Source organism: Ailuropoda melanoleuca, chromosome 15 (genome assembly GCF_002007445.2).
Source record: "Ailuropoda melanoleuca isolate Jingjing chromosome 15, ASM200744v2, whole genome shotgun sequence".
In the NCBI taxonomy this organism is placed as follows: domain Eukaryota; kingdom Metazoa; phylum Chordata; class Mammalia; order Carnivora; family Ursidae; genus Ailuropoda; species Ailuropoda melanoleuca.
Genome location: NC_048232.1, coordinates 27,274,544 through 27,289,625, shown reverse-complemented (window position 1 = coordinate 27,289,625; position 15,082 = coordinate 27,274,544). Strand labels below are relative to the sequence as shown.

Below are 15,082 nucleotides of genomic sequence, written 5' to 3'. Positions count from 1 at the left end.
CCTTCCTTGACTTCACTGAGGGACATCCATCTTTTGTGGAAACCCCCTTCTCAAATAAAGACACCTTTTAGGAGATAAACTGTTTTATTGACTTGCTGTAGCAGGAGAGACTACACAGATGATTCTGAAGTGGCACCTCCTTTGAGGAAATGAGTTGAGGGTTTTTACTGATTACAGGTTGAGCTCTGAAGTTCTAGGGGCAGGTATTAGAAGTGAGGCAAGTCTTTGGATTGGTTGGTTGTTTAAGGTAGTAGTTGATACACATAATGGATGTTTGTGATTGAAAAGAAAGGCCTGTTGAAGCCAAGATACTCCGCATTTGTAACTGTATAACTGAACAGTGGTAGTTGTTCCAGTTCTCAGTCATGCAAAAATGGTGGAGTACTTATTCTGGCTCTTATTTTCAAGCACATCTTCAGCGAAGTTTTAACTTTTTTACTTCCATTGCAATTGCCCTGGTTTCTTCTTATTTTGACTATGGCAGTAGCAAAACAGGTCTCACTGCCTTGGGGATCTTTTCATAGTAACTCATATTCCAAAACCAGAGCCATCATTCCAAAATAAAAATTCAAGCATGTTTTCTACTGAAAACCGTTGATGGCTCCTTTTATGTATAAAATAAAACCCCATATACTGAATGTAGTATTCAGCCCCTTTTACAATATGACCTGAACCCCAAATTCTAATCTATCTGTTGGCCTATCAGTCCCCTTCTTTTCCTCCCTCTCTCCTTCCCTCCCTCCATGCCTATTCTTACTTCTCTCTTTTCTTCCTTCCCCCCAAGCTTTACTCTTATTATGGAAGTATAGTGACTTATTTCACACTGTACATTTTGGTCCATATGTCTAAAATAATTTTTGTTTCTTCTTAGAATGTTGTTTCCAACTTTCAATCCGATTATTAACTTTACAGAGTATGTTAGTTTGCTAGGACTGCAAAATGAAATACTACAGACTGGGTGACTTAACAGAAATTATTTGCTGTTTTAGAAGCTAGACATCCAAGATCAAGGTGTCCATAGGTTTGATTTCTTCTGAAGCTTCTCTCTTGGCTTGCAGATTAGCATCTTCTTGCTGTGTCCTCACGTGGTCTTTCTACTGTGTGTGCACATCCCCGGTGCCTCTCTGTGTGTTCCGTCTCTTCTTGTAAGACACCAGTCAGGTTGTATTAGGGTCCACCTTAACAGCCTGATTTTAACTTCATTACCTTTCTAAGGGCCTTATCTTCAAATACAGTCACGTTCTGAGGTATTGGAGATTAGGGCATTACTACATGAACTTCGGGGGGCTACAATTCAGTCCATAACACAACCTTCCCAAATTTTTCTGTAGTAATTAACCCTCTCCACAATCCCATAGACCTAGTACCACTTGTATGCTTATTATTATCTGCCTTGATATGGAATTGTTCATGTTTGTCTCCTTCTGTGGTGTGTGGGTTTCTTGAGGACAGAAACTATCTCTCATGCAACTTCATCTTTCCCTGCTCTCCATAATATTAGAACCAAAGAGGGCTTGATTATTGGCTAAATTAAAGAATTCAGTGTGAATCAGGCTTGAATATCTAATAATATATTTTTCAGAATTTTGAGGAGATTGACATAAAAATGTATGAAGGGAATGTATTATATCTCCTATTTTAGAAGTCTTTGGGCATAGCTTGATATTTTTATCTTACGTTCTTAAATTATACATAGTATAAGTAATGTCAGTTTTATAGGACTTCATATAACTCTCTTATGGTCTTTAAGGTGTAATCATATAATTGGCTTCTATAAGCTACCTATCAATTCTTTCAATTTCATTACTTCCATTACATTTTTTTTTCAGATAAAGATGAATGCTGTGTTTCATCCGATACTGAAAATTTGAAGTTTAGAAGACATTTGCTAAGTCAAATCACTTCAAGTAAGTCTGCTCGTATCCATTTTAATGCCAGCTAAAGATTGATTTAACATGTAAAGAATTAAGTACAGTACCTTTGACACTTTTTCAACTCTCAAATTTCTCAGAATATCTTAGAATCACCTTCTATATTGCATTAATGGTCTTGGAAAATAGTAGAAAGATGATTTCTTAGTAAATTTCATATGCTTATTAAAAATGTGATGTTTAAACTCTTGATAATATTTTTAAAATGAGATTAATACCTCAAATCCTCCTTTATTTTTCATTAAGTCTAGTCATCAGTCCTGACTATATGCCAAACTTAATATTTTTAAAGGTGGTTTTTCCATTATAGCTAATACTATGTTTTTCAGTTTTTTAAGGCTTTGTATGGCTTTTCTAAATGAGTTGTATGTTTGTGACTATTGGGGGGAGATATTTAGTAATGAACTAGTACTCGAACCTTCAATGTTTGTTTATTCAAAAACTTAGCTTTGAAAGGTCATCTTAACCAACTTCAGTTAATATAATTATCTCCTAGTGGTCCTCTGTGCATTCACTCTTCCTCCATCCTGTATTCCACTGCTAGAGAGATCCGCATATAGAACTCCAATACTTTTAAAACACTTTAGTGGCTCCCCATTCGCCATTGGATAGAATCCATGTTCCATTGCCTGGTATTCAAAGCCCTTTACCCAGCTCCTAAAAATATCCCTCACCTTAGCCAACTGGACTCTTTCCTCTTTTCTGAATTCTCATCATTTTTCATGCCTCCATGGCTTGACGTGTACTGTATTTCTTGATGTTTTTTCTGTGATGTTCTCTCCTTCACCCTCACTGTGTCCTCTGCTTTTTGAAATCTTGTGCAAACCCTGAAGGCTCAGCCCAGGTGCAAGCTCATCCATGGAACTTTCCCTGATTGCTCCAGCTGAACCACTAGCTCTGTCTGCTGACTTCATCCAATATTTTGTTTTTATCACCATCATAGCACATTTTACCAGGCAGCTTTATTATTTGTATTTATGTCTGTCTTATCTCCCATCTTAGGTTGTAAGGACTATAGAATCAAACTTCTTGTCTGAGTAATTTTTGTCTCAGCATTCAGCATAGCCTTAATAGTGCTCAGTAAATACTCGCTTAATAAATTAATCCTCTCTGTCTTTCATCCTTATAGTCACATATGGTCCATATTCATGGCAACTCTTCATTCCTGTTTTGCACTCCTGGCAAGCCTCCACACTGCCATCTTATCCTAGGCAAATACGAACGTAGTGTAATTAACAAGATACAGTCAGTTCTTAATCTACGAAAGAAACTGTGTTCCAGAAGTTCATATCTAATTCTGTTGTTTGGAATGCAGAAAACATTTTCCTACAAAAACAATGTTATAAATAGTGGTTGGGTTCTCAGCCAGTCCTCCCAAGACTATTTAACTCATAAGTACCAGTGCAACTTGAACTACAGGAAGTCATCATGCATGCACTGTTCTGTAGAGGAATTCTAGGTCTGAGAGTGGAATCACATCTTCCGTGCCCGAGAAGCAGAATAGCACCTTTCTGGGCAGCTTGAGCAATAGGAAAGCCTGAGCTGGAGCTCTGGCAGTGGCGCAGCATATTGGATGCTCTCCCGCCAGTAGTTTTTGGTTTTCCATATTTGCATAAGAGGCATTATCTGTAGGTTAGTGATACTCTTATGTCTTCTAAATTGAGGGCAAGGGAACACTTGCTCTTCTGGTTCTCCTTGCAGTAGATGAGGTTAGTAATCAGCTGTCCTGATTCTGTCCTGATTCTTCAGCTGTTTTACACATGGGTGGGTCATTTTAAATCAGGTATTAACAGATTAGAACCGTTTTACTACTTCTTCTTTCTGTTGTTCTGTGAACTTACGGGAATTGAATATATAAATATGGAAAATACTTCTGTCTGTAGGAAAAACATGTTTATTAGGCATCATCCAACAATATGCTTGACATCACATCAGATTTTGTGGACAAGTGATTATCATTTCTGCATGGGCATAGTGATGCTTCCCATGAAAAACTCATCAGTGTGTGCATAAATAACCCTTGAAGGTTGATAACTTATGATGGCAGGCTATAAGAATATACTTCATAAATTTTAGAGACTTTATTTTTTTAAATATTTTATTTATTTATTTTTGAGAGGTGAGAGAGAGAGCAAGCATGAGTGGGGAGGAGGAGGAGAGGGAGAGGCAAAGGGAAAAGCAGGCTCCTGGCTGAAGCGGGAGCCCAGCAGGGGCTGAGCAGGAAGCCCAACGCGGGGCTCAGTCCCAGGACCCTGGGATCATGACCTGAGCTGAAGGCAGACGCTTAATGGACTGAGCCATCCAGGCGCTCCAATTTTAGAGACTTTAATTTGTTTAGTCATCATAAGCTTTGAGCACATGAGTGAATGTCTGCTTTATGTTTAATGCTTTCATAGGTGTAAGGGGCTAGGGAATGGGGACCAAAGATATTATGAAAAGTTTCTTTTCCCTCCAGGAGCCAGGAATACAGGGAATGAAGTGTGAGAAAAATGCTCATAGTGCAAACAATATGTTATTAATTGCCATAAAGTACTTCATGAAGGTAACAAATGCTCTTGGGGTAATCAGAATGGCAATGTTATGATGATTCACAGTGGCTGTAAAGATGGCAGTAGGATTTCAGTTAGTCTTAGAAGAATGGTAAAGATTTAAATGTAAATAAAGAGCTAGGAGAGGAAATGACATCCCAGGTTGGATTAACAGCATGAATGGAGAACTAGAGATACAAACAAACAAATCAGCATTACTGGCTGGAGCCGGAGGTTTAGTTCATGTTGGTGAAATAATAGGTGGGAAAATTACACCAGTGGTTCAATGCTGGCAGTGAATAACAGTCATCTAGAGATATTTTTAAAAATACACGTCCCTGGATCTTACCCCAGAATTAATAAATAGAATTTCTGGGGCACAAGGTGTAAACCTGTTTATCTTTTAAAGCTCCCCTAGTGGTTCAGAACCACTGAATTACAAGGATGGGCCAAATTTAGGAGAGCCACGAATGCCTTGCTGAGGAGTTGGGCCTTTGTGTCTCAAGCAGTGGGAAGTCCTCAGAGGTTTCTGAGCCAGGTGACATGATGGAATTCATGTTTGCCAAGATAAATGATTCACCGACTGCATGTGAATGGAAGAGAAATAAGAAACAGCTTGAATTAGAGCGGTGGTGGCAGAAAAACAGAGGTCGTCACATTTTTAAGGGTACTTAGATGAGTGGGAGTTGACGATGTCAGCCTTGACCTCAGCATGATTTGTTTTATAAACTGATTATACAACTTCACCCTCATTAATTTGATCTCTTCTCTCTTACAACCTGGCAACTTAAACAGTAATTTCATCCAGGTTGCATTTAATGGAAGGAGACCATTGTCTACTCATGTACACATCTAACTCATAATAGTAAGTGAAGTTATGTGTATGAGGAGTATGACCTTTAACATAATCATTGTAAAACATTTAATAACCACCCACATATGCAATAACACAGCCCAGTTCTGCAGGATTGTGCCAAGAGCTGGAGTCACAAATATACGACAGCTATTGGCACATAATTCCCTAGCATTAAGTTGAAATTGGAAGAAATATTCTAAATCACGTTATGCATTTTAATATTTTTAGCATCAGATTTGCTAATTGCTTAGTTTTTGTGGTAGTAGGCCTGTGAATACCTCCGGACATTAGCAGCTCTGAGCTTATGCCTCTCGCCTGTCCACATCTATAATTAGTGTAGCCCTTTCCTCTTACTCAGGCCCATCCCCTGCTAGTGTTGGTCACGCGTGCCCCTACCTCATCCTCACCCAAGTGAGCCAGCGGACTGGAGGTATGAAGGAGTCGGCATTTAAGTTCTTCGTGGCACTGACAAGCCACATGATCCTGGGGACTCTCACTCCTGTCTGCTGTAGGACATGACAGCTGTTAGGATAACCTACGTTCGGAGTCTCAAACAATGCCATGAGTTGGAAGCATTTCATACCTCTGATATGTTTTGAATATTTTCTGTTTGGAAACAATGAGCCATATTTATTATATGACAGAGAATAAGTTCAAGGCGTGATGTTTTGATGTGACCTGTCCCCTATAAGAAAAGACTCAACAGCATGGATTTTTTTTTTAAAAAAACCACTCTCTTGGCTGTTCTGTAATAGCATGTACGTGACAACAACCTCTCCTGTGGTCTTCTTTGCCTGTGACAATGAATTTATTGTGTCATCCATGTCTTGAGCTACTTTTCTCTGGCTACTTAGGTTTTCACTAATCATCCAAATGTTTAACCAGAGAATGGGTGGTCTGCTTAGATCTAAGGGATCTTGTAGGAGAAAGCGAGGGAAGGGAACGGACTGGGTGAGTGCCTAGTCTGTGCCATGGTGTTTTAAGTCCCCTTTACAAATGAGAAGCTTCAGATTTACAGAGGTTCGAATGGTTTATCTAACATCAGAAGTTAAGGACAGTTTTGATCGCAGGTCTGGCTAGCCTAATGGCCCAGCAGCCTGGCCTCCAAGTCTGCCTGCCTTATTTGTGGGAAAGGTCACTGAACTCAGAGTTGGGGGATTGCGTGCAAGCTTCTACCTCCGGCACTAACAACGCTGAACAAGTTACTTAAGGCTTGCAGCTTCAGTTTCTTCATCTGCCACCGGAGGATAAAACCTGCTTTACTGACCACTTGAAGTTTTGTGAGAACATAAGTCAGTGAATTTCAGTATGACTTTACAGGTTTGGAAGGGAAGATTGAGATATTTTTAATTCAAGCAAAAAGTAAACTTAAAAAACCCAGACCATTAAATGAGATGAACTTGGACGGATTTTGTGGTATTTCACTTCTTGACACACTGTACAGACTTTCCAAAATAATGTTTGTCGATTTTGCAGGTCCCAAACACCGCAGTGTGCCAAACTGCATCACTGAATTTAATATCTCAATGTAGCAGAGAGAGTCCTGGCAACCTGTCAAGTACTTCCTTTCTCTTACCAGCATCACTCAGTAGTTTCTATACCACATTAAATAGGTCTGAGCTCCGGTAGATATGAAGACATGTTCGTAGCCAATGAGGAATCAAAATTCTAAGGCTACCACATAGTAACAGACTTATTGGACTAGAGTGGATGTTCACATTAGCAGAACAATTCTTTATATTTTAGAATTTTTTTTTTCCTTAACAAGCCTGAATAATAAAGTCACATTTTATAAAACTGATTTCACAGAGCTTCTTTTCAGAAATGTTTCCAGATTTCTGGACAACTTTCATAGGTTATAGGATGGTGAATACTGAAGGGCAACTATGAGCTACTACAGTCCACTTAATGCTTCTTTCAAATATACATGTAAGAGATAAGAAACTTAGGGAACTCATTAAGGTATAAGTACAGTGCTATGAATGAAATGGCTGTAAGCCTGAGAAGTACCAAGGTCATGTCCTAGATTTACTCAAAATCTGTACCCAGTAAAGCTCTAAGTCTCTTATAAATCAGACTAATGAAGACCAAAAAAAAACAAAAGAGAGAGAGAGAGAGAAAAGAAAGCCTTAGGAAGACCAGCTGACAAAATAGAGGAATACCGTTAGACTCCAGATCCAGAGAAGTGCACCCATTCTGTCTTGGATTCGGAAGTGTTTAGGACTCTCCTGCACCTGCCACACTCTACATCTCAAAGAGGGCCCTAGTCCTGGGGTGCTGACTTCCAAATGGCTTCTCATGCACCCACACTGTGCCTGCATCCTAGATCTGGTGACTGGATGACTGCAGTGAGGGCCTTGTCAAGTGGAGTGAAAGGGAAAGTGGATATAGAAAGTCAAGCAAGCATACAAACCAGAGATTGTGGTCAGATTTGGTCCATGGATGTGTCATGTTTACACAGTGTTTGTTTTAAACATGAATTAGTTATTAACTAGTGTTATTTTAACTAGTTACTGATCTAACTTGTTAACTAATTTAATGTACGAATCCGCATTTCTGGGTGCCCGTGCAAACTGAAGACCTGGTAACTTTAGTCCTACCTTTCCGTGGGACAGTAATCAGCTGGAGCTGAAAAGCAGCTGCTTCTACTAGCTGGGAGGAGGTGCTTTTCCATTCTCATGGCCCCACTCCTGGCTGTTGATTTTCTTTACATAGAATTAAGAGGAAAGTTAAATGGTACTTACACTGACATCTGTGTGAAAATTGGAAATAACAGGTTGATAGGATGATATACTTCAGTATAAGTGACAGACAGCGTGTTAGTTTTCTCGGGCTCTCATGACAAAGTACCATAAATTGGGTAGCTGTAATCAACAGAAATTTATTCTCTCACTGCTCTAGAGGCCAGAAATCTGCAGTCAAGGTGTTGGCAGGGCCATGCTCCCTCAGAGACCTCTAGAGGACACTCCTGCCCATTCCAGCTTCTGGTAGCCTCATGTGTTCCTTAGCTCATGGCAGCGTAACCCCAGTCTCCACCCCATCGTCTCATGGATATCTTTCCTCTGTGTCCAAGTTTTCCTTTTCTTATAAGGACAGCAGTCATATTGCATTGGGGCTTACCCTAAGCCAGTATAACGTCCTATTAACCTAATTAATATCTACAAAGACCCTATTTCCAAATAAGTTTGCATTCACAGGTACAAGGGTTTAAGACTTAACATAACATAGGATGGCATATTTCATTGGACGGTGCAGAGTAATAGTTTAAGAACAGAGATCCTTGAGATGGAGTGCCCGTATTCCTATTTATAGCTTATTTTCAGTGTGCTCTTAGATGGGCTGCTTACCCCTCTCAGTATCTCCATGCTCCCATCTATAAAGTGAGGATAATGGTACCTATCTCCTAGGGTTGAAATGAGGACAAAATAACTTAGTATTTGGAAATAGAGCAGTGCATAGCACACACTAAAGTGCTCAATAAACTGAACTATTACTATCATTAATTATTATTAGCTCTTATTCATACACAATTTCTTCGCATACAAAGAGTATCTGTGCCAAAAATCTTTTATTTATGATAGCACTATGAAACAAACCATGGGTGAACAAGGAACAGTAGACAGAAATGATGCATGAAAAAAGGAACTTAAACCAATCAAAAAAGAGAAGCGAGACACTAGAATTTTAATAAGATTTACTTTTTTTATTTTTTATTTTTATTTTAATGTTTTTTTATTATGTTATGTTAGTCACCATCCCTGGTTTCCGATGTAAAGCTCGATGCTTCATTAGTTGCATATAACACCCAGTGCACCATAACACGTGCCCTCCTCACTACCCATCACCGGTCTATCCCATTCCCCCGCCACTCTCCCCTCTGAGGCCCTCAGTTTGTTTCTCAGAGTCCATAGTCTCTCATGCTTCATTCCACCTTCTGATTACCCCCCCTTTCTTTATCCCTTTCTTCCCCTACCGATCTTCCTAGTTCTTNGATCTTCCTAGTTCTTATGTTCCATAGATGAGAGAAATCATATGATAATTGTCTTTCTCTGCTTGACTTATTTCACTTAGCATTATCTTCTCCAGTGCTGTCCATGTTGCAGCAAATGTTGAGAACTCGTTCTTTCTGATAGCTGAGTAATATTCCATTGTATATATGGACCACATCTTCTTAATCCAGTCATCTGTTGGAGGGCATCTCGGTTCTTTCCACGATTTGGCTATTGTGGACAATGCTGCTGTGAATATTGGGGTGCATATGGCCCTTCTCTTCAGTACGTCTGTATCTTTGGGGTAAATACCCAATAGTGCAATGGCTGGGTCATAGGGTACATCAATTTTTAACTTTTTAAGGGACCTCCACACTGTTTTCCAGAGTGGCTGTACCAACTTGCATTCCCACCAACAATGTAGGAGGGATCCCCTTTCTCCACATCCTCTCCAACAATTGTTGTTTCTTGCCTTGTCTATCTTTGCCATTCTAACTGGCGTAAGGTGGTATCTCAGTGTGGTTTTGATTTGAATTTCCCTGATGGCTAATGATTTTGAACATTTTTTCATGTGTCTGTTAGCCATTTGTATGTCTTCATTGGAAAAGTGTCTGTTCATATCTTCTGCCCATTTTATGATTTATTTGTTTCTTGCGTATTGAGTTTGAGAAGTTCTTTGTAGATCTTGGATACCAGTCTTTTATCTGTAGCATCATTTGCAAATATATTTTCCCATTCCGTGGGCTGCCTCTTAGTTTTTTTGACTGTTTCCTTGGCTGTGCAGAAGCTTTTTATCTTGATGAAGTCTCACAAGTTCATTTTATCTTTTGTTTCTCTTGCCTTTGGAGATGTGTCATGAAAAAGGTTGCTTTGGCCGATGTCGTAGAGGTTGTTGCCTATGTTCTCCTCTAGGATTTTGATGGATTCCTGTCTCACATCAAGGTCTTTCATCCATTTGGAGTTTATCTTTGTGTATGGTGTGAGAGAGTGGTCAAGTTTCATTCTTTTGCAAGTAGCTGTCCAATTTTCAAGATTTACTTTTTAATGCAGATAAAGGAATGCAATACATTAAAAATATTTAGCTTCTTCATTCTTTGAGATTACCTGCCTGGCCTCTAAACGTGCTTGAAACCAATAAAGACCCAGGCAAGAGCTTCAAACCCAGAAGCTTAGACATTGACCATTGGATTGGTGAATACATGGCCTGCAGATAATAATAGGAAAGTTACTCTAGGGAGAGCGTCCAAGGAACACATGACTTCTGAACATTCCTACCTATCTCCTTGGAAGCATGTTATTACCATCTACCTCCTTCCCACAAATACTTGGGTTGAAAATATCATTGTTTCCAGCCTCTGGGTCAGAGATTGAGGCTGAATAATTTTTTGAATGTAAACCAAACTAATGGAACAAATATTTTGAGATCTATTATTTTCTTTTTCCACATAGCCTTTATAAAGTAAGATAACCATGCAACTTGAGTTTTTTTTTTTAAACGGAGAGCTCTGATAGAGAAGGTTTTAAGAAACGACAAGACTTTTTGAAGTACCTGGAAGAAAATTATTCTGTAGGTTAGTGGCTATGAGGTTTGTAATACTACAGAGTATATATGCCTCATTCTCAAAGATACTGTTACCCTGAGAACATGAGAATACTCAAATAAAAGGTACATATGTGTATGTTATTTATGGTTGTGATTTTATTTTAACAAAAGAAGTTTGGCTATTTAATTTTTGGCAAAGAAGTAGTGTTTTATAGTTCAAGTGTTAGTAATTTGGAACATTTTGATTATACGATGAATTCATCAGGACTCCTTCGGTTGCAAGTGAAAGAAAGCCAGCTCAAGCCAGCTTATGAAAATAAAAGGAACTTCATTGTTTATATAACTATGGTTTCCAGAGGTGCATCTGGCTTTAGGCATGGTTGCAGCCAGGAGCTCAGATGATCTCATCTGGACCCTTTTTCTGCTCTGCTGGCTTCTTTATTCATCATTATGCAGACAGGCATATGATCAGTGATCATATGATCATACCACCAACAGCCTGAGACTGTCGTCTTCCTGGTTTAGCAGTCCCAATAGGAAGAGAACTTGTCGGGCCACCCATCCAGCTATCAGCCTCAGAGAAGATATGGATCAACTCAGTTTGGCCACATGTATTTTGAATAATCACTGTGGCCCAGGGAATGGAGTATTCTGGTGGGCCATCCTAGGGCGTGTTTACCAGTGCTGCAACAGAGGTGTCTCGTCCAGTGACGGAAAGCCCCCCTGGGATCTCAGGGAGTGAGGGACACTTTCTCCAAAGGAAGGAGAAGAAGGGATATGGGAATGTGTGCTGAGCAGATGAAAATGGAGGCAAATTCAATGATTACAAATGGGGTGTGAACTTAGAAACTGTCACTTCTGATCTTCAGGTGGCATATAAAGAACTTTCTGTCTTCTACAATATCCATCCAAAACAAAGGAAGTAAGAAACAAAAATTCCAACTCTTTCTTTGATAAAAATGGGTGACATCAGTAATTCACATAAATACGAACACAGAAAATGTATGATACTGTGACTCCATAGAGTAGAGAAGGCAAAACTAAGCACCTACAGTGGAGGATAACAATGTCAGGAAGCAGTTTTGCCTCACAGAGCCTTAGCAGTTTCTGCAATTAGAGGTATCAGGTTAGGCTGAAGGAAGAGGTAAGGCATGGAGCTAGACACATGACCAGCTGCAAGTCTATCGAAGGACCAGCTGCACAGTCAGGTCCTTGTCTCAGCCCAGCCAGATGAGCACCTTCCCTCCCCGCCGCCAGAAGATGGGAGGTTTATTCTCTGCAGAAGGTGAAACTGCTCAGGGCCGCAGGAACAGTGAGTACCAAGAGCCACACATCTAAGTCCCAAACACAGCATTGGCGGATTCTCCAGAGAAACAGAATGATCCCGGAGGAAGGACCTCATAGTGGTTCCCCCACAGAGAAAGCCAGCCTGCTGCCCAGCTTTGCTCTTCAGTGAAGTTCACCTTCAACAAGCTCACCCCCTTGGACAGAGCTGCAAGTTTGCTTTACTAGTAATTTACACTTCAGTAGGAACAGACAGACAAGGATCACCAGATATTTGGGAATGCCTCTAGTATGAAAGCAGAGATAAAGTTAGCACAAACAAAGAGCTCTAATGAGACAAAAACTAGAGAGACTGCAATAGAAAACCAAAGAAAGAAACTATAAGCATTGTCTTTGAAAATGTGAGAAGATTTTGCATAGAAAATAGTCCTTTCTAAAAAGGAGAATTAAAGGAAAGGAAAAATTAAAAAACAGGAAACAACTCCCAAAAATTAGAGATCTGAAGGCTGAAAGAAACTCATTGAGCTGTTGTTGAAAGATAAATTTGAGGGAGAAATCATTAGCGACGCAACCCAGCAGGTCCAATAGCAGCTCACTGATGCAAGAGAAAATTGGAGAGAATAATCCAAGAAATAATAGAAGACCATTTTCTAGAACAGAAAGAAAGATAAGCCTTAAAGTTTCCAGAGAAGGAAAAAAAATTGTCATATGCAAAGTGTTTTGAATAAAAGCAAACAAGAGACTTCTCAACATAAGTGTTGCTATGGAAACATCTAAATTTGTGAAGTATTTCCTTTTTTCTTTTTTTTTAAAGATTTATTTATTTATTTGAGAGAGAAGGGCCGGGAGAGGGAGAGAGAGAATCTCAAGCAGACTCCCCCCTGAGATTAATGACCTGAGCTGAAATCATGAGTCAGACGCTCTACTGACTGAACCACCCAGGCATCCTGTGAAGTATATATTTTTAAGAGATAATTTTTATCATAACAAAAGCATGTCTTCCTTTACCTGAGAGTTGTTGTCAAACATCTCTAAGTAGTTTCCTTAAATGTTTTTAAAAAAAATATTTTATTTACAACTTTCCATCATTTAGACTTACTGAAATTTTTGTATAATCTAAGGTATACCTATAATTTTTTCTTTCAGAGATCTGTGGTATGTTCATGGTACTTATTCTTGTTTTTCTTTTTTTTGATTCATTAATTCTCCCAGGAATATTAGTGTGAACTTTTCTCAAGATACAATGGAGTTGATATTTCTTGTTTTATATAGTAGTCCAACATCTATCCATAGTTTTATAATCAGTGACAATCGATAACTGTGATTGAGTTAGAAACTCACTGATAATACTAGGGTTTGTGACAGCAGGACTTGCAAAATATTTGCCATTTTTTGTTCGTGCCAGAATCTAGTGATTTCAAGAGACAGTGTTTGGTCCTTACTCTCTCAAAGTGTTTGACTCTTATTTTTACACGTTTAAAGCTGAATAATTATGACTAATAAAGTATTATGTAGAATATTAGTTTTTAGCTTCTCTCAGTGAGGAACACAAGGCCCTGAATGGGATTTTCTTCTGAAAATTAGAAGGGGCATCAAAAGTTGAAATTCAGCAGATATATTTTTCAAATTTTAATTATTTGAAAAAATAATGTTTTTAGGATGCAGCGAATATTATTGTTGACTGTATAGCTAATAAAATATTTTATTATGGTATCTTTAGATTAAAAGTTACTCCAGGGGCGCCTGGGTGGCTCAGTCGTTAAGCCTCTGCCTTTGGCTCAGGGCGTGATCCCGGTGTTGTGGGATAGAGCCCCACATCAGGCTCCTCCGCTATGAGCCTGCTTCTTCTTCTCCCTCTTCCCCTGCTTGTGTTCCCTCTCTCGCTGGCTGTCTCCATCTCTGTCAAATAAATAAATAAAATCTTTAAAAAAAAAAGTTACTCCAAATTGCATTTTTGTTTTTAAAATATTTTTGATTTTAGTCTGTACATACAATAAAATAATTGAAATTTTTAGGTGCAGTGCAGTTTCCCCTTTCTTTTTGGATTAGTTTCTAAAGCCTAATGAAATGGAAGGTAATTGTCTTTTCTAGTTTAAAAAAAAAGTTCTATTTTATTCCTTAATGTACTTTAATGAAACCAAAATAACATAGAAAAATCAAGAAATGAAAGAGTGCCAGAATTTTTCTTGCCAATATAACTTTTTAAAATTATGCTGAGTTGCTTTTGCTATAAAACCAGACCAACTAGTTTATTATGTATTCTCTAGGTAGTGACATTTTATAGAGGATTTTTGTAGTTCTTTTGGTTCAGTGAGGTCAGGAACTTTAAATTAGAATTATTAGAACTGGAAGGCATCCTTTAATTCACATTCTAAGTGAGGGAACTGAAGTCCTGAGAAACATGATTTATCCAGGGTCACAGAGCTAATAGTGAAGGTTGGAGGAGAATCATGGCCTCCTGGCGGTCAGTTCAGTGATCTTTGTAAAAGACTTTTTGGATTTATTCTCACAACCATCACATTATGTGCAATGCCCATAATTTATTGCATTGGGCCCAGTTAGCAAATTACAAGTTTATGATTAATTTCCTAAAGCTGAGGGAACATTTAGAATTAGGAATATTGACAGTGACAAAAACAGGAGATGGCAAGGATTTTTGCCTAGGAAAAATACCCCTTGATTAGACTATGGTCCTCCTCTTCTCTAGAAGGAATTCCATTGTTCAGTATTCTGTAGGACATAATTCTGGCTTCAGAAGGTTCTTCCTTGTTTATTTTCCTCCAAGGTCAACTTATGTGGACATTGGGGAATCTGTCCTCCTTGGAGGTTATGTAAATCTTCTTTCCTTCCTTCCTCCCTTCCTCCCTCCCTTTCTTTCTCCTCTCCTCTTCTCTTCTCTTCTCTTCTCTTCTCTTCTCTTCTCTTCTCTTCTCTTCTCTTCTCTTCTCTTC

General features: G+C 38.9%; 1 protein-coding gene across 20 annotated transcripts in view; it reads left to right on the top strand.

Moving 5' to 3' along the window:
- ZNF438 (zinc finger protein 438) overlaps window positions 1-15,082 on the top strand; it is a 179,775-nt gene that overhangs the window by 85,998 nt on the left and 78,695 nt on the right. For all 20 annotated transcript variants that reach the window (XM_034643520.1, XM_034643515.1, XM_034643510.1 and 17 more), the window contains one exon: window positions 1,830-1,907. The gene's annotated coding sequence lies outside the window, so the exon portion shown is untranslated. The remainder of the gene's footprint in view (window positions 1-1,829; window positions 1,908-15,082) is intronic.